Source organism: Oryctolagus cuniculus, chromosome 13, assembly GCF_964237555.1.
Source record: "Oryctolagus cuniculus chromosome 13, mOryCun1.1, whole genome shotgun sequence".
In the NCBI taxonomy this organism is placed as follows: domain Eukaryota; kingdom Metazoa; phylum Chordata; class Mammalia; order Lagomorpha; family Leporidae; genus Oryctolagus; species Oryctolagus cuniculus.
The window spans coordinates 86,823,252-86,843,743 of NC_091444.1; the positions used below are offsets into that span (position 1 = coordinate 86,823,252).

Sequence of the window (20,492 nt, forward strand, 5' to 3'; positions counted from 1 at the left end):
TTGCCACTCAAGAAACCACAAATCGGCTGAGGCAACCAAAACAATGACAGCAAGCCAGAATTTGAGCAAGCCAACAGCTGTGCCCTGATTGAAAAAGACCATTCCTCCGGTGCCCTGAACTCTATATTGCAGCCTCAAAACCAAAGCTCACATCAGAAAATTCATTACAAACCATGAAAAAAAGAAAAATGAGAAAAAAGCCAAAGAAATGCAAGAGTCCTTTGTGATATTTGGCTGGATTTAGACACAAGGAAACCAGCTGTTTCCGGATTCATCCACCCCTCCTAGCTGACTGGCTGTGGAATTCTGATTGAATTCACCTGAAAATCGCACTCACTCTCGATTTGGAGGAAATTAATATCTGCCCCTCAGTGGAAGGGTTCTATGTCATTTTCCAAAACCCAAAAACTCATCTTGGTCATGTTGCCTATGATTTCTAATCATCAAAACCCAGTATGTTCTGTTTTTCAATTTCATAATGGACCCTCGTTCTAAACCCTTGTTTGTATTGCATCAGAATACACAATTTGAAAAGGAAAAAGGCAAAACCAACTCAGACCAACAAAACATTTAGGAAAAAGTTGCTCAAAATGAAAAATTGGCTGAGGCACCCAAAGCAATGACAGAAAGCCAGAATTGGAGAGAGCCAACAGCTGTGCCCTGATTGAAAAAGACCATTCCTCTGGTTCCCTGAACTCCTTAAGCCAGCCTCAAAACCACAACCCACATTAGAAAATTTATTACAAACCATGATAAATAAGAAAATGTGAAAAATGCAAAAAAGAAAAAGAAATGTAAGAGTCCTTTGTGATATGGCGCTTGTTTTAGTACAAGGAAACCAGCTGTTTCCGGATTCATCCACCCCTCCCAGCTGACTGACTGTGGAATTCTGATTGTATTCACCTGAAAAGAGAGAACATTTATAAGTATATTGGGACTGTGGAACCTGTCATTTACCAATCACATGTTAGACTGAATCATAGACCAAATATAGGGAAGAAATCCTATGCATGTAAACCTTGTGGGAAGTCATTCAGTATTAAATTCTGCCATACCCTCCATCACAGCACTCATATTGTGGAAAACCCTCATGTGTGTAATGATTGTGTGGAAACCACTCACCAGAAGTCAGATCTCATTAGACATCAGAGAATTCACACAGGGTTGAAATCTTACAAATGTAATGACTGTGGGAAGTTCTTTGGCCAGAAGAAACACCTCATAAATCATCAGAGAATTCACACAGGTGAGAAACCTTATGAATGCAATGACTATGGAAAATCCTTTGGCCAGAAGGCAAACCTCATAAATCATCAGAGAATTCACAGAGGGGAGAAACCTTATGAATGCAATCATTGTGGAAAAGCCTTTGCTGAGAAATCAAAGCTCACAAAGCATCAGACAATTTGTACTGGGGGAAACCTTATGATTGCAACGACTGTGGAAAAACCTTTGCTGAGAAGTCAAACCTCAGAAAGTATCAGAGCCTTCACACCATGGAGAAAGCTTATAAATGAAATGACTGTGGAAAAGCCTTTGGTTCCATCCTTGCATACCAAGGATAAATCCCACTTGGTCTGGGTGGATGATCTTTCTGATGCATTGTTGGATTCAATTGGCCAGAATTCTGTTGCAGATCTTTGCATGTATGTTCATCAGGGAAATTGGTCTATAATTACTTTCTTTGTTGCACTTTTTTCAAGTTTAGGAATGAAGGTGATGTTGGCTTCATAGAAAGAATTTGGGAGAATCGCCTCTCTCTCAATTGTTTTGAATAACTTGAGAAGAATTGCAGTTAGTGCTTTAAATGTCTGTTAGAATTCAGCAGTGAAGCCATCCAGTCCTTGGGTTTTCTTGGCGGCGAGGGTCTTTATTACTGATATCATTTCCATCCGGTTATGTGTGTGTTTAGGTTTTCTATATCTTTGTTGCTCAATTTAGGTAGGTTTTATGGATGGAAGAATGGTGGAAAGCCTCTTTGCTGTACTTCATAACTCATAAGATATAAGAGTATCCACACAGGGAATTTTCTACTTGACCTTTTTGTGCAAGTTATATCTCATGAAATATTAGAGAATTCACCAAGGGGAGAAATGCATGAATATAATACATGTGAATAGCCTTTGTGGTGCAAATCAGACCTCATCAAACATAAAAGAATTCTCATGGGGAGCAATTTTATGAATGTAATGACTCAGAGCCTTTTACCATAATTCAGCCCTCATTGTACATCATCAAATTCATATAGGGAAAAACTCCTTTGAAAGTAAAATCCCTTTAATTAGAAGCCATACCTCATACGACAACAGGGAATTCACGTGGGAGAGAAACCTTATGGGTGTAATGAGTGTTGGAAAGCTCTGCCCAAATCTCTCCTTATATCAGAATGCACAACATATATATCTAATGAATGAAATAAATGTGAGAAAGTCATTTCACATAGGTAATGCCTCATAATCCATCATGGAATTTGAACAAGGGAGAGACCTTAACAATATAATGAAAGTGGAAGAGCTTTTCTCCAAAATTCATGTAAGTATTGTGACAAAACCTTTTGCTGGAAATCACATCCTATCCAACAGAGACTCATGTAAAGGAGAAAGCTTATAAATATTATTAGAGTCAGAAGTCAATGGTACATCAGAGAATTGACACAGGTGGTTTCTTAGGCGTATACTGATTGTGCAAAAGCATTTTCTTTATTTCAGGCTTGTATAGATACAGAATTCACAAAAGGTGATAGTCTTTGCATGCTGTAAATACAATAAAACCTTTAGCCAGAAATTAGACATCAACAGACTTCAGAGAATTCATAAGGAACAAAAGTCTATGCAATGAATTTGGAAAATGTATTTCTGCTATAAATCAGTCTTCAATTCCCATGAATAGACTCACAAATGAGAAAACATGCATGCATAGAAAAGTTTTGTACCATAAATTATCTCTAGATGGTAAACTAATAACTCACACAAAAGAAAAATCATGAGTGTAATGGAATTGGGAATCGCTTTGCTATAAGGCAGATTTCCAGAAAGCTTAGCAAGATTACAGAAAAGTCTCTGAAAATGTAACATGTCTGAAAGATTTGTTGGCATCACAAACTGGAGGATAGCTCAAGTGCATGTGTTTTTGTGCCTGGCATCCAAATTGATATCTCTTTTTCTTTGATGAATTCCATGTTTATTTATTTAGCAGATTTAGAGACAAAGGATTCCTGTCCATTGATTTACTACTATATGCCCACAATTGCCATGGTAAGGTCTATGGCAAAAACTGAGTGCTGGGGTCTGTGAATCTGATTCATCACTGATAACATTGAAGACATTGGTTCCTGGTTCTTATGCTGCTATGCATGGAAATGTTTCTCTAATTTCATTTTCAAATAGTTCATTGTTAATATAAAGAAATGCTTCTAATTTTTAAAATTTCATTGAAATAATTTGTGATTAATGTGTCCTAGTCATGCATTATTACAGGGTGTAGTGCAATATTTGCACACATTTATGCAGTAAAAAGTGATCAAGCTAAGCAACTACAGTTTTATTAAGTTTTTAAAAAGTTATTTATTTGAAAGACAGAGTTACAGAGAGAAGTAGCAGCAGAGAGAGAGAGAGGTCTTCCTCTGCTGGTTCACTCCCCAGATGGCCACAATGGCCGGAGCTCTGCCAATCTGATTCCAGGAACCAGGAGCTTCTTCCAGATCTCCCACTTGGGTGCAGGGACCCAAGGACTTGGGCCATCTTCTACTGCTTTCCCAGGCCATAGCAGAGAGTTGGGTCAGAAGAGGAGCAGCCAGGACTAGAACTGGTACCCACATGGGATGCTGGTGCTTCAGGCCAGGGTGTTAGCCCACTGTGCCACAATGCTGGCCCCCAAGCAACTACAGTTTCTAATTCTTCTCCATGATTTGAGACTACCAGCTCCTCTCTTTCAGTTCTTTACACAGAACCTAATATGGTTGAATGTAGTCATCTCATTATATTATGGGACACCAGAAGTTCTTTCTGCCTCTTTGTATTTTGTTACCTATTATCCAATCCCCCTCTATCCCTAGCTGCTTCCCTTCTCAGCCTCTAGTAATCACAGTTCTGTGTTCAGATCCATTATTTTCTTTCACTTCCACATGTGACAAGGACCAGGTGACATTTGTGTTCCTGCTTCTGGCTTATTTCAATTAATTTAATAATATTTTGTTCTTTTTTTGTATCTAAAAGAGGTTGCCCTGTCCATTGTTTTTCACTGATGGACAGCTAGATTGGTTTCAAATCCTGGCTGCAGTGAACTGTGTTATAGTGGCTGTGTTATGGGAAAATTGCTGTATCTTTGATATGCTCTCCTCCTTTCCTTCTAATAAAATTTCCTTATTCTATATAGCCAAGAGCAAGATAACTCTCACATGGTAGGTCAATTTTTATCTTAGTTTAATTTTTGTTATTTATTTGAAAGAGTTACAATAGAGGTAGAGACACAGAGAGGTCCTCCATTAGCTGGTTCACTCTACAGATGACTACAAAGGCCAGAGTTATGCCATTCTGAAACCTGGAGACAGGAGCTTCCTCTGGGTCTCCCACATGGGTGCATGGGCCCAAGGACTTGGGCCATCTACTGCTATCCCAGGAGATAGCAGAGAGCTGTATTGGAAGAAGAGCAGCTGGAACTAGAACTGGCACCCAAATGGGATGCTGGCCCTTCAGGCCAGGGCTTTAACTCATTGCACAACAGCGCCGGCCCCAATTTTTATCCTTTTTAAGGAATGACCATACTGTTCTGCATAACATCTGTACTAACTTGTGTTTTCACCCACCATATATGACGGTTTTCTTTTCCCATGTGCTCTCTAGCATTTGTTATTTTTTATCAGTTTGGCATAAAAATGATATAGTATTGTTCACGTTTTTGTGTATTTTGAAATCAGTTAATTTGTTTATTAAATCTTTATTATTTGAAAGGTGGATTTAGAGAGAGAGGGAAAGACATAGATAGCTTTCATCTGCTGGCTCACACCCCAGAGAGTTTCAACAGTTGAGCCTGGGGCATGCTGGAGTCAGGAGCTTCATCCAAGTCTCCCACATCAGTGGCAAGGACCCAAGTCCTTCGTCCATCTTCTGCTGGTTTCCCAGGTGTTTAGCAGTGAGCTAAATTGGAAGTGGAGATTCCTAAACTCAAAGTGGAACTCAGATGTTATGCTGGCCTCACAGATTGCAGCTTTCCCCACTTGGCCACAATGCCAGCCCCTCTATCAATTTAATTCCTCAAAAATAGCTCAGTAATGTTGGCATCTATCTCATTTTGTTTTTTCTCTGTTATTATTCAACTTATTGATGTCTTATTTTTGTTCACATTATTCCTCTCAATTGCTCTACCTGAGGTGAGTAGGGCTGCTGTGTTGCTTAAATGAAGTGTATGCTTTAGATTACTCATTTAATGAGTGCATGTCATTCACATAGCACTTCACTGAAGTTCTACTATGTCCCAAATCCTCTTCTAGGCACAGAATTTAGACCACTTTTCTCTTAGGCCCAGATCTTGCCTTTAACATACTACTTGGAATTTAGTAGCTCATGAAATCTGCAGACTGCATAAATGAATGAATATCTTAAGGGCTGTGCTTTTGTGGAGGAACTTCATAGGAGACTGAAGGAATAAAATAAATCAAAAGTATCCACAGTATATAGAATGTATACTATTTTACAAGTCACAGAGAAGAGGAAGAAGAAGGAAAGTAGTAAGACTAGAAAGTTTGTAGCAAGACTAACAGGCGCTGGTCAAGAACTTAATAAGCACATTAGGAAAGCAGTAAGGTTTCTTTTTTTTTTTTTGAGGAAAAGTTTTTATTTCTAGTGATGAAATTGGCAACAGAACATTATGAAAGTTTAAAAGTACAAAGAGAAATTGTCTATAATTAATAGATTCAAAATTTGACAATCAGTGAATATCATTATTAGTCATTACCAACAACAGTTATTGATTTGAAAGGCAGAGTGACAGGAAGAGGGAACCACTGTTTCACTCCCCAGACACTTGCAATAGCCAAAGCTTGACCAAGCCAAAACCAGGAACTGGGAATTCATTCTGGATGTCCCATTTGGGTGCAGGGACCCAAGCACTTCTGCCATCTTCCGTCTCCTCCCAGGGTGCACACTAGCAGAAACTTGCCTCAAAGCAGAGAAGCTACCACTCAAGCCAGGCATTTGTATATGGGATGTGGGTGTGTGGTGGTGATAGCAAGCCCTCATAGATAAAAAAAAAATGACAAAGTTATTTCTATGCCAAGGAAATTACTCTGTAGTCTTTCTCTTATAAACTACGTATTGCTGAACCTAGATAATTTTTCCTTTATTTAACAATGACATGAAAATGTCAGTTGAGTTGGCTTTCCTGAAGACCTTGTTTCTTGAATATTAGTGGCTAGCTGAGATAAATTCTTTTCATCTCTTTCTCGCTTCGGCAGCACATGTGCTCGCTTTGGCAGCACATATACTAAAATTGGAACGATACAGAGAAGATTAGCATGCCCCTGCGCAGTAAGGTTTCTTTACCTCCCTGTAGACTCTGCTCTCCAGAGGTGAACAGGGTCCTCTAAACCCACTTGCTGCACACACAAACACCTGAGTGTTGTATTCTCCCACAGGTGTTGGAGACTGATATGGTGCTCTGATTTATATTTACATAATGGCTAGTGACATCGGGCATATTCACATGTTTTGACCATTTACATTTCTTCTGAGAAATGTCTATTCAGATGTTTCTTCACTGTATTTTTTGGAGTTTTTCCAATTCATGTAAATGTTCTGGAAATCTGTAAACATTCAGAGTTTTAATTTTTCCTGCCATCTGTTCATTGTATCTACACTCTGATGTTTACTTTGTTGTGAAGAAGTATCTTAGTTGGATATACTCAAATGTCTCTGTTTTTATTTTTGTGACTATTGCTATTGGAATCTTACCGAAAAGCTATTGTGTGTTGACAATATTTAGAGTTCCCCTATGTTTACTTGGGTTTGGGTCTTATGATTACATTTTAATTCACTATGAGTTCACTTTCACATAGTGTAAGAGATGTTGGAGTCTCTTTTCAGGCTTCTACATATGGATAATCAAGTTCCTCTGCACCACTTGTGAAAGAGATTCTTCTTTCTCCAGTTCATTTTAGTTCCTTTGTTAAATATGAGTTGCTGGTAGAAATTTGGGTTTATTTCTATGCTACCAAGTCTTTTCCATTGAACTATGTGTCTGTTATTATATCAGTGCTAACACTTCTTCTTTTTTTTTTTTTTTTGCAGTTTATTTATTTGAAAGGCAGAGTTACAGAGAGGTAGAGGCAGAGAGAGAGAGAGGTCTTCCATCCACTGGTTTACTCCCCAAATGGCCACAATGGCCGGAGCTCTGTTGATCTGAATCCAAGTGTCAGGAGCTTCTTCCAGGTCTCTATGCAGGTGCAGGGGCCCAAAGACTTTGGCCATTTTCTACTTTTTTCTCAGGCTATACCAGAGAGGGGTATAAGAAGTGGAGCAGCTGGGAAACATACTGGCACCCATATGAGATGCCGGCACTGCAGACGGTGACTTTACCTGCTTTGTCATAGTGCTGACCCCTGTAATATGTCTTAAAATATGGTGTGATGTCTCCAGCTTTTTTTTGCTTTATAATATTGCTTTAGATGTTAAGCATCTCTCATGTTTCTATGTGAATTTTAGCATCATTTTTTCTAGCTCTGAGAACATCGTTGGTATGTTGATTGGGATTGCATTGAATTTGCAAATTGTTTTTGGTAGTATGGATATTTTGGTATTATTCTTCCCATTCACAAACATAAGTTTTCTGTGAGACTGTCAAAAAGCCTTGACAAAAATTGGACTTTATTACACAAAAATTCATCACTTTTTGGGATCATTTAAATCCATAATTTTGCACTAATATTTGATAAATAATTACAGACTTTGAGCATTTTAGTAGGAGAAATTAAAATATTTATCAATTTATTCAAATATTGTTTAGATGTGATATTCAAATATTGTTTAGAGCCATTGTCTGTATTCCCTCTAAATTAGGATCTTTTTGCTTTTTGCCTGTTAAACTTGTCCCTTGACTCAACAACCCTTTTTAATGTAATGTAAACTGAAAATGTCATTTCATAAGCTAAAAAAAATGACAAAGAAGGAAAAAGAAGGGAGGGAGGTTGAGTATATAACTATGTTCTCCGAATTTTTTCTATAAAACATATTGAATCATTTAAAAGCTAATTAAAATTAAACTCAAAATTGGACCATTATGACCAATATTTAAAACAAGTGATTAAAAACTGTAGATGTCTTCAATTTTGATTATCATTCTTCTTTAGAATATCTGAAAGAAATCCGGTTTCTCACTTTAAAATATACCAGTGTGTTAGAATTCAGTATTAAATGACTTTGTTTAAAAGTGTTATTTAATCTATTGCTTTAAGTAGTAATACTATGGCCATTGTAAAACAAAATCCTTATCATTTTTCATAAAACAGAAAGGGCCTTTAAAACATCATCACTAAAAATACTAAGAGACCTAAAATATAACATTCTTAAAACCCAAGTGATACCATTCAAAATTTTCAAATATGCAGGGATAGTTCGTGTCAAGTAACTAAATAATTGTGAAGTGTATATATGGAATAGCTTCTATAAATTCTTTTGGCAAGGGCTGGCACTGTGCCATAGTGGGTGAGGCTGCCACCTGCAGTGCTGGTATTCCATAGGGGCATCAGTTCAAGACCTGGCTGCTCCACTTCCTATCCAGCTCTCTGCTATGGCCTGGGAAAGCATTATAAAATGGTCCAAGTCCTTGGGCCCCTGCACCTGCATAGGAGACCAGGAAGAGGCTCCTGGCTCCTGCCTTCCAGTCAGCACAGCTCCAGCCATGGAGGCCAACTGTGGAGTGAACCAGTGAATGGAAGACCACTCTCTCTGCCTGTCCTTCTCTCTCTGTGTAATTCTGACTTTCAAATAATATGAATAAATCTTCAAAAAATTCTTTTGGCAAATAGATGAAGCTACTTGTTATACATTTCAAATAAATAGCAAACATACTAGAAAAATATATTGAATAAAATTTAAGCAACTCATAGCTATACACAGAAATTTCTCACCATAACAACATAGCAACCACTAAATTTCCAAATTCAATTTTCCACAACTTAGAATCTTTAACTCCAGAAGGAGTACAAAATTGACAGAACAGTGGCCTATGTATCAGGATACCTAATGCTAATACAGAATTATCCCTGCCACAACTTACCTATGTGACCTTGAACAGTTCACTTTACTTCTCTGGGCTTGGCATTTAGCATCCTCATGTGATAAAGGAGGCTTGGATAAGATCAGTTGTACTCTATCTTGAGACTTCAATGATCTCTCAGTTTCCAAACAGGCACCTTAAGGGAAAGTAAACCTTTAGATCAAAGCTTACATTTTTAAATATAAATATATTTTAAACTGTCTCTACAACTAGTACAAAACAACACATTCAAATGTGTACCATGCCACTTTTCAATATTTGGGAATAATTAATGCATCATTTTAGAGCATTGTCTTGAGGCCAGTGCTGTGGTGTACCTAGTAAAGCCACTGCATGCAGTGGGGGCATCCCATATGGAGGCCGGTTCAAGTCCAGGCTGCTCCACTTTCCATTCAGCTGTCTGCTATAGCCTGGGAGAGCAGTAGGAAGTTGGCCCAAGTCCTTGGGCCCCTGAATCTGCATGGGAGACCCTGAAGAGGTCCTGGCTCCTGGTTTCAGATTGGCATATCTCTGACCTTTTAGGCCATCTGGGGAGTGAACCAGCAGATGGAGGACCTCTCTCTCTCTCTCTCTCTTCCTCTTGTTCAATATCTGTGTAACTCTGACTTCCAAATAAATAAATAAATAAATCTTTTAAAAAATCAAAAGAATATTGTCTGGCACACAGCGAACCACTAAGTACAAGATATTATTAGTAATATTAGATTGAAATGTTGAAATGAACTAGGCAATAAGCCTTAAGATGCAAATTAATACCAAGAAATATAATCTCAAATTTCTGTGTTCAACAAGGTAGTCTCTTTTTCACTACTAACTTTATACTAAATAAGATATTTTGATATTTTGTTAAGAGTAAATTTATCGGGGGCCAGCGCCGTGGCTCACTTGGTTAATTCTCCACCTGTGGTGCTGGTATCCCTTATGGGCAAAGTGTTCTAGTCCTGGTTGCTCCTCTTTCAGTCCAGCTTTCTGCTATGGCCCGGGAAGGCAGTGGAGGATGGCCCAAGTGCTTGGGCCCTGCACCCGGATGGGAAACCAGGAGAAAGCACCTGACTCCTGGCTTTGGATGGGCACAGCTCCAACTGTGGCAGCCATTTGGGGACTGAACCAATGGAAGGAAGACCTTTCTGATTTCTCACTGTATATAACTCTACCTGTCAAATAAAAAAAATTATTAGTTTTTCATAAAAACTGCAGTATTGAAAAAGTTCTAAAATCCCTCTAATTCTAAATGTCTGTGACTGCTAACTCATTAGCACATATTGCATTCTTTACATCTGGGTAATCATGACAATTCACTTTTAAATGATTAACAGATCTGCTGTTATATATAAATACATGCTTTTCCGAAAATCATACAATAAGCAGGCTACATACTTTACTTCAAGTAAAACTGCCATATCCAGTCCTACAATTGTAAATAAGACAGTTTCAATTGTTCAGCATTATCAATTATAAATTCCAATCGTGTAGCAATACTCATAAGAATTTAGGGGGCCGATGCTGTGGAGTAGCAAGTAGACCTGTGGCTTGCAGTGCTGACATTCCAATTGGGTGCCAGTTCAAGTCCTGGCTACTCAAATTACTATCCATCTTTTTAGGCAAGTAAGACTTACTATCCAGCAGTAGAGGATGGCCCAGGCCCTTGGGCTCCTGCACCTGCATAGGAGACCCAAAAGAAGCTGCTGGCTCCTGGCTTTGAATCGGAACAAATCCAGCCATTGTGGCCAAATGGGGAGTGAACCAGTGGTTGGAAGACTGCTCTCCCTCTCTCTCTCTCCTTCTCTGTGTAACTCTGACTTTCAAGTAAAATAAATGAATCTTTTTTTAAAAAGGATGAAATAAAAAGGAAGATGAAGATTACAAAATTGTTTAATTTTTTTAATAAATATAAATTTCCAAAGTACAGCTTTTGGATTACAGTGGCTTCCCCTCCCCAAAACATCCCTCCCACCCATAATCCTCCTATTTCCTGCTTCCTCTCCCATCCCAGAAGATTACAAAATTGTATGAAGGACATTTGTACAGTAAACAAATATACTGATTTCCAATGCAATATTTGAATACTTGAAGCAGGAATGCTAAGTACTTCTTTGCCAAAATAACATGTTTTGTCCAGTGTAAAACCCATTTGCCATCCCAATACACAAAGGGATTTGGGGCAAGAAGGAAAAAAGAAGTCCACACATGCAGAAATTTTAAGCAAAACAAAATAGAGAATGTATTTAGTTTCATGAAAATCACACAAGAATTAATAGTATTCCACCCATTTCCAACAAATATTTTTAAGTTTAATGAATGAATAAATTTTCAGTTACATAGCAGAAAACTTCTACCCTCTCCCATAAAACTGAAAAAGAAACTTTTTAAAAGTAAAAACTGATGAAAGAATTCTGCAATACATGTTAATGTTAAGTAGCCCAGCAGAGTTTATTTAGAAATACAAACACACACACAGAAAATAAATACATTAAAATCTTACTGAATAGTCCAGTAATAGTTCAGGATCCAATATGTGTGCAAAAGATTCTGGATTTCCCAGTCACTTTGTATAGGAAATGATGTGCTTTGCTATGTAGCATGTACCTTTAGATTCCTGAACACCTCCACTTTGCTTCTTACCCTGAGTCCCAGCAAATACAGGAACACAGCTGTTGAGTCATTCATTTTCTGGATTTGGGAATATCAAAGAATTAATGAGTATAGAAAGTTGTACAGCAGAGACCAAGAATATCCAAGGGAGTTCAGGAAAATCAATTGAACAAGTCAAAATACTATGAATGTATACTGAATGCTCTGTTTTTAATATGTCTTACTTACCTAAAAAGACATGAGGGCTATTGCTCTCTCTCTTAATACAACTAAGGAGAAGATATCACCAATGCTCAAGAAAAATGAATACACAGCAGAGCTAATACAAAATCCCAAAAATCCAAAATAGAAAAACTGGATATGCACTCCTTACACACACCCTGAAGTGGCAATGAAGTAGAACAAATCTAAAATTAGAAAAAATTCTTTTTTTAAAAGATTTATTTATTTGTTTGAAAGTCAGAGTTGCACAGAGAGAGGCAGAGAAGAGAGAGGGGTCTTCCATTCACTGGTTCTCTCCCCAGTTGGCTGCAATGGCCAGAGTTGTGCCAATCCAAAGCCAGGAGCAAGGAGCTTCTTCCAGGTCTCCCACATGGGTGCAGGGGCCCAGGACTTGGGCCATCTTCTACTGCTTTCCCAGGCTTTAGCAGAGATCTGGATCCATATGAGCTGCCAGCACTGCAAGTGGTGGCTCTACCCACTATGCCACACCACTGGCCCTGAAAATTCTTGTCAAATTAAGAACATTTAACCTTTGTTTTAGAGTGCATTATTAAAATATCTAAACTGGGGGAATACATAATTTCTTTCTTTAGAAATCAGAAGAGAAAAAGAACACTTCAAGCCTACTGTGACACCACACAGAAGGAATGGAGAATCATGACCTCAATTAGCCTAGGGACAGAATAAAAGGGAGGGAAATAGGAACAACAGAATTAAGATGAATAAGCTTTGACAGCTGAGGGAATCTGAATGTAAAGAAAAGGCATGCAGTTAACTGAAACAATAGAGATGAGTCTGAGAGGAAAAAACATTGTTAAGTCATATTAATGGGGCCAGAGCTGTGACTTAGTAAAGTAAAAAAAAAATCTAAAATTTGTTTTTAAATTATATAATTAAAAAAGATTAAAAAAAGATGTTCAATCTTAAGTCTCTACAGCATAAGATATACATGAATTTTCCCAGGTTCTATTTGCATTAATTAACAAAGTTTCATGGGTATAATCACTAAAGTGGCTCCAATAAGTCTTTTTATAAAAATTATTTTTTATTTTGACAGGCAGAGTGGACAGTGAGAGAGACAGAGAGAAAGGTCTTCCTTTTTCTGTTGGTTTACCCCCTAGTGACCGCTGCTGCCAGTGTGCTGCGGCTGGCACACTGCGCTGATCCAAAGCCAGGAGCCAAGTGCTTCCTCCTGGTCTCCCATGCAGGAACGGGGCCCAAGCACTTTGGCCATCCTCCATTGCACTCCTGGGCCATAGCAGAGAGCTGGACTGGAAGAGGAGCAACTGGGACAGAATCTGGCTCTCCCAGCAGGACTAGAACTTGGTGTGCCTGCACCGCAGGTGGAGGATTAGCTTATTGAGCCATGGCGCCTGCCTCCAATAAGTCTTAACCTGGGATGCAACTAAATTTAACAAGGATACTCAATAGGAATTTTAGAAGAATTCCAAAATATGTATCAGAATAAAAATACTTTACTTGGTACATCTCATTTTAACTATACTATTGTCTAAATTTCCAAATGTCAGATGTACTAAAAAAATCCCCAAAGCAGCAGAGTTGGTCCGACATGATGAGGAATAAAATAAAGAAAATGAGAATTCGCAGATCCCAGATTAAAATAACCAAGAAGGCCCAATAACAGAAAACTCAATGTCTTCATACACTAACATTTATTACCTCAGATTTATTTAACAAAAAGGTGATTATTCCAGCTACATCCCATTAGGTAGCCCAATTTTACCTGCTAAATCCATTTAAAAAAAGCACCTCATGATATATTACTAAAATCATATTGCTATATGCCATCCACCATGTCCACTGTACCTTATACCTAATGTTAACAGATTTGATGAAAATCAGTAGATAAATGATGTGTTTTAACCAAGTGTGGGAAATGTCTTTTGTTCAACGTTTTTCCAAAAACCCCTCAGTCTCAGTTTGCCTTCACATTGAAAAGACACTTCTGAGGTTTACTAATCAGTCCAGCTTCTTCGCGCCTCCCTCCAATGAAAGGGGCTAAAATCCATCAAAATAAACTCTAGGCACTGTCCTTGTGCTCCCTGTGACTTTTTCACTCTAGGGGCTCACAAACCTTCTAAATTCTTTAGATCACCTGTGATGTCCATTAGTTCTCAAAGACTATGATGCAAGTAATTTCCCCTCTTGGAACCTTGTTATTAACTGTGCTGTATGAGAAATGAAGTCTCCTACACACCTTGTGCTTACGATTCTCCAAACCATGTTGCCTGCTAGGACTTTGGCCATGAATATAGGACAGCAATACCTGAACATGATTACTGAGATCTCCTTAATAAAGGATAGACTGGGGCCAGCACTGTGGTGCAGTGGTGTAATCCTTTACCTGCAGTGCTGGCACCCCATATGAGCACCAGTTCTAGTCCCCATTTCTCCTTTTCCCATCCAGCTCTCTGCAATAGCCTGGGAAAGCAGTAGAAGCTGTTCCAAGTGCTTTGGTCCCTGCCAAAATGTGGGAGACCTGGAAGCTCCTAGCTCAGATTGGCCCAGCTGCAGACATTGCAGTCATTAGGGGAGTAAATGAGCATATGGAAGACCTTTCTCTCTGTCTCTTCCTCTCACTGTCTGTAAGTACACCTGTCAAATACGTAAATAAATTCTATATATATATATTTACATTTATTTATATATATTTATGTATATAAATATATTCATATATAAAATATATTATGCTTTATCATATAATATATTATATAATATATAATAATTATAAACAGATAATATTATATAATTTACTATAACTATTATATATATTATATATATATATATTATTGAGATGACTTCAATAGCCAGAGTGTGGCCAGGTTGAAGCCAGGAGCTCCTCCTCCAATGTGTGTGGCAGCAACCCAGGCACTTGGACCATCTTTCACTGCTTTTTCAATCCATTGGTATGGAGCTGGATCAGAAATAATTATATATTTATATATAAATAAATTCATATATAATATTTATATAATTATATATTATATATTTATGATAATTATATGTAATTCCATATTATGTATAGAAATATATAATATATATTATAATATATAAATATATATACGATGGATCAAAATGCGGCATTCTCCATTTGGCAGAAGAGACAGGCTCCAATATCTACTGTCTATGTCAGTATGTCAGTATAATGCAGGAGGTAACCCCTCTACCAAATAAGAAAAGCTATTTCAGTTCAGCTGGACATAATTCTGCTGACTGTTGACCTTATTACTGTTAGTCTGGATGCTTTCATTGGTTGCAATCCAGAGACCCAATTTTCCCATAGATATAAACATCAGCAAACATGAAAATTTGGTAAGAAAAGCTTAAACTGATAGTTATGATTAATAACTATTTTAACAAAATTTCTCAGAACCCATCTAATCCAAACCTTGGACAATTGGGAGCTGTTGTACTTAGCCCACCCATAATCAAAATGGATTCTAAATCCTTCAACTGCAAGGAGAGTATCATAGACATTAATGCTCCAAACGGATCCAGTTCCCTGCTAATGTGTCTGGAAAAGCAGCACAGGGTGACTCAAATATTGGGGCTCCTGCACCAATGTGAGAGACCTGGAAGAAGCCCCTGGCTCCTGATATCAGTCTGTCCTAGCCACAGTCATTGCAGCCATTTGAGGAGTGAACAAACCAGGAGGAAGATCCATCTCTCCCACTCTCTCTTTCTAGTGCTGCCTTTCAAATTCATAAATAGACCTTTAAGAAAGTCGATCACTTCAATAAATTTGCCATTGCTCAGTCATGATGACTTTTACTACCTTAAATTCTTTTTCAAAAGATTTATTTATTGGAAAGGCAGAAAGAGGAGCTGGTGGTTGTGGTGCAGTGGACAAAGTTGCTATCTGTTACATTGCCATCCTGTATGTGCACCAGTTCAAGTACCAGCTATTCCATTTCTGATCCAGCTCCTTACCAATGGACTGAAAAAGCAGGGAAAGTTGGCCCAAGTGCTGGGATGCTGCCACGCACATCGGAGGAAAAGCTCCTGGCTTCAACCTGGCCACACTCTGGCTATTAAAGTCATCTCAAAAATGAATTAGGTGGTGGAAGATTTCTGTCTCTCCCTCTCTCTGTAACTCTTTCAAATAAGTAATTAAATATTTTAATATGATAAAAAATGGCAGAGAGACACAGAGACAAAGAGAGAAGGAAAGAGAAGCAGAGAGATATCCCATCTGCTGGTTCACTTTCTATATGGCTACAACTGTGCAAGACCAGGTTTCAAGTCCCCATTGAGGTTACAGTTCTCCAAATTAGATGACAAGAAGGAAAGAATTTGATCTATTATCCATTTCTTCCCAGGGATATTAACATGAAACTGATTTGGAAGTGGAGTACCCAAAACTCAGATTAGCACTGCAATATATGATGCGGGCATCTGTTGTGATGGTTAACAAATTGGAAAACCTAGAGGAAAAATCAACAGATTCAGGGACATACACAATATACCAAAATTGAGTCATGAAGACACATAGAAAAGCTAAACAAATCAAAAACCAAGACAGAGATTGGATGAGTAATAAAGACCCTCCCAAGAAAGAAAAGTCCAGGATCAGACAGCCTCACTATTGAATTCTACAAGTCTTTTAAAGAACGAATGCTTCTCAAACTATTCAACACAATTGAAAGAGAGACAATCCTCTCAAACTACTTCTATTAATCTGACAATGACTCATTCTATCATTTATTTATACATAATGTTGAGAAAATCAGAAGTATTTGTTAGGACTTCTGCTAAAATGCACTAGATTTATAATTTTTAAATACATCTTTCCTAGATGTAATGCAGTCCTTTGCTACTTTAGAGTATCAGAAATTTAAAATGTTGGACTGGTGCTGTGGTGGAGCAGGTTAACACCCTGGCCTGAAGCTCCAGCATCCCATATGGGGGCCGGTTCAATACTCAGCTGCTCCACTTCTGATCCTGCTCTCTGCTATGGCCTGGCAAAGTAGTACAAGATGGCCCAAGTCCTTGGGCCCCTGTACCGATCTGGGAGACCTGGAACTAGCTCCTGGCTCCTGGCTTCGGATCAGCACAGCTCTGGCAGTTGCAATCAATTAGGGAGTGAACATCAGATGGAAGACCTCTCTCTTTCTCTCTGGCTCTCCTCTCTGTCTGTAACTCAACTTGTAAATAAATAAATAAATAAATCTTTAAAACAATTAAGAAATTTAAAAAGGGAAAGATTTTTAAAAGATGTATTTATTTATTGTGAGGCAGAGTGACAGATATAGAGAGGAAGAGAAAGAGAGGTCTGCTATCCACTGGTTCACCCCTAAATGGCCAGAATGGCTGGAGCTGGGCCGATCTGAAGCCAGGTGCCAGAAGCCAGGAGTCAGCAGCTTCCTCCAGGTCTCTCACATGGGTGCAGGGGCCCAAGCACTCAGGGCATATTCCACTGCATTTCTAGGCCATTAGCAAAGAGCTGGATTGGAAGTGCAGGAGCAGGGACTCAAACTGGTGCCCATGTGGGATGCTGGTGCTGCAGGTGGATGCTTAATCTACTATGCCACAGAGTGGGCCCAGGGAAAGGTTTTAGGAAGACATCTTTCATGTAGACTAGGCTGCAATATTGCAAGGTAAGGTTTAGCTTTTATTTCCACACATCAGTATTCATCTTTTAGCAACGATAAATACTGAATATCATACATATAGACATAAATATAGGTAACTGCAGATTTTGTTGTCATTCTTTCTAATTCTCTTTTAATGTCTGCTAATAGGCCATCTTATGGATTATTATATTGATGTTACCTGTACACAACCATCAGGCATTTCCACTGTTGAATGTGTTTATGTGTACAGGTAGTTTTGTTTGTGTGTACATGAATGCACATTTGATGGAGATAGCACTGACAGTAATACTGTGAGAACTCCTAATGCTGATTTCACACTTTCTGTCCTCCGCAGAGATGGCTGTCATTGAAGTAGACCACAGGGCCCCTTTGCTGTTGTGGACTGAAATGTGCCTCCCTAAAACTCAAACACTGAAGTGCTAACCACCAACATAACTCTACCTGAAGAAAGTGCTTTTAAGCAGATCAAATGATAGATGTGTCTGTCACATCAGAGAAGGGCTTCTGGAAAAATCGAGCCTATTAGCACCTTGATCTGATATTTTCAAGCTCTACAACTCTGAGAAGTAAAATTCCATGATTTAAATCATATTCTCTGTGGTATTTTCTTAGCAAATTAATATATCCTCATTTCTGCTAGCATTTTCTGCTGTCATCTAGAAGGTCCTTGTGATTAGCAGAGAAATATAGAAAGTAAAAACTATGATTTTAGATTACCAAGTATCTACTAACACAAAAAAGATATCCCAGAAGCAACCTACTACCATCCTCCAGGACCCAGAAAAAAAAAAAAAAACAGGAATGAGTCAAGTTGTGGGGCAGTAGAAAAGTGAATAATGAAAGATCACAGCAGAAGTAAATAAGGAAGGGTTTGATGCTGTGGTGTAGTAGGTTAATGCCTTGTCCTGCTGTGCATGCATCCCATATGTTCTTGCTAGAAGACCAGGTTCTCCACTTCCAATCCAGCTCCCTACTAATGCACCTGGGAAATTGGTGGAAGATGGACCATGTTCTTGGGTGCTGGCACCCACATGAGAGACTTGGAAGAAGCATCTGGCCTTTCAAATAAAGAAATCTTAAAAAAATAGAAGCAGTGTTAGCACTGTTGGAAAAACAGACACATAGTTCAATGGAAAAAATAGGCAGCTGAAATAAACTGACTTTTCTACAGCCAACCCCTATTTAATAAAGGAAATAAAACAAACAGGAGAAAGAAGAATCCCTTTAGCAAATGGTTTAAAGGAAAGTGATTATCCATATGTAGAAGCCTGAAAAGATACCCCAACACCTCATACACTATGTAAAAGCAACTCAAGGTAAATTAAAAGTCTAAATATAAAACCAAAACCTTGAGAGCTTGTTTTGAGGTTCTAGCAGGGGAGTGCAGCTACTCGTATACCCTTGACCGAAGACCGGTCCTCCTCTAGCGGGGAAGGTCGTCCTCTTCGACTGAGCACGCAGCTTCGGGAGGGATGCACATGGAGTGGTGAGGGAGGAAGGGGACACCCGCCTAGCCAGCCAGATCAGCTGAAGCAACCCTGGCGATCAATGGGGTGACAGATGTCGCAGCCAGATCGCCCTCACATCCTGAGTTCATGCCGGAGCTGAGGGAAGGAAGCAATGCCGTTGGATCTGGCCGCTCTGCGGGAGTCTGAGGAACAACTTGCACCAGGTGGCCGCCGTTCCGTTGTCATGGGTAAAGGAGACCCCAACAAGCCGAGGGGCAAAATGTCCTCCTATGCCTTCTTCGTGCAGACGTGCCGGGAAGAGCACAAGAAGAAACACCCTGACTCTTCGGTCAATTTCGCAGAATTTTCTAAGAAATGCTCGGAGAGATGGAAGACCATGTATGCAAAGGAAAAGTCCAAGTTTGAAGATATGGCAAAAAGTGATAAAGCTCGTTATGACAGGGAGATGAAAAATTACGTTGCTCCCAAGGGTGATAAGAAGGGAAAGAAAAAGGATCCTAATGCTCCTAAAAGACCACCATCTGCCTTCTTTCTCTTTTGCTCTGAACATCGCCCAAAGATCAAAAGTGAACACCCTGGCCTGTCCATTGGGGACACTGCAAAAAAATTGGGTGAGATGTGGTCTGAACAGTCAGCCAAAGATAAACAACCATATGAACAGAAAGCAGCTAAGCTAAAGGAGAAATATGAAAAGGATATTGCTGCATACCGTGCCAAGGGCAAAAGTGAAGCGGGAAAGAAGGGCCCTGGTAGGCCCACAGGCTCAAAGAAGAAGAATGAACCTGAAGATGAGGAGGAAGAAGAGGAAGAGGAAGAAGATGAAGATGATGAGGAAGAGGATGAAGGTGAAGAATAAATGGCTATCCTGTAATGATGAGTGTGGAGTGTGCGTGTGTGCTCAGGCAGTTGTTTTGCTAAGAATGTGAATTCAAGTGCAGCTCAATATTAGCTTCAGTATAAAAAAACTGTACAGATTTTTGTATAGCTGATAAGATTCTTTGTAGAGAAAATACTTTTTTTAAAAAATGCAGATTGTAGCTTTTTGAGGGGCTACTACATACAGTTAGATTTTAAAGCTTCTGATGTTGAATGTTCCTAAATATTTAATGGTTTCTTTAATTTCTTGACTTGTGTATGGTAGCACAGCAAAGTTGTAGGAATTATATCATTTGTAAATTTGGATTTTTTGTTAGGATGTTGCATTCTGTGTTGTTTTTTTTAAAAAAAATTTGTAATAAAATTATGTATGTTAAAAAAAACCCAAAACGTAAGTAAACCTATGAGAAACTGTAAAACATTAGCATAGACAACAGTTTTGGGTCAG

The 20,492-nt window shown here is 38.7% G+C and overlaps 2 pseudogenes; both read left to right on the top strand.

Annotated features, from left to right (window-relative positions):
- Positions 1 to 6,456: 6,456 nt before the first annotated feature.
- On the top strand, positions 6,457 to 6,524 carry LOC138845103 (U6 spliceosomal RNA; annotated as a pseudogene).
- Positions 6,525 to 19,349: 12,825 nt separating this feature from the next.
- On the top strand, positions 19,350 to 20,173 carry LOC138845069 (high mobility group protein B2 pseudogene; annotated as a pseudogene).
- Positions 20,174 to 20,492: the final 319 nt, after the last annotated feature.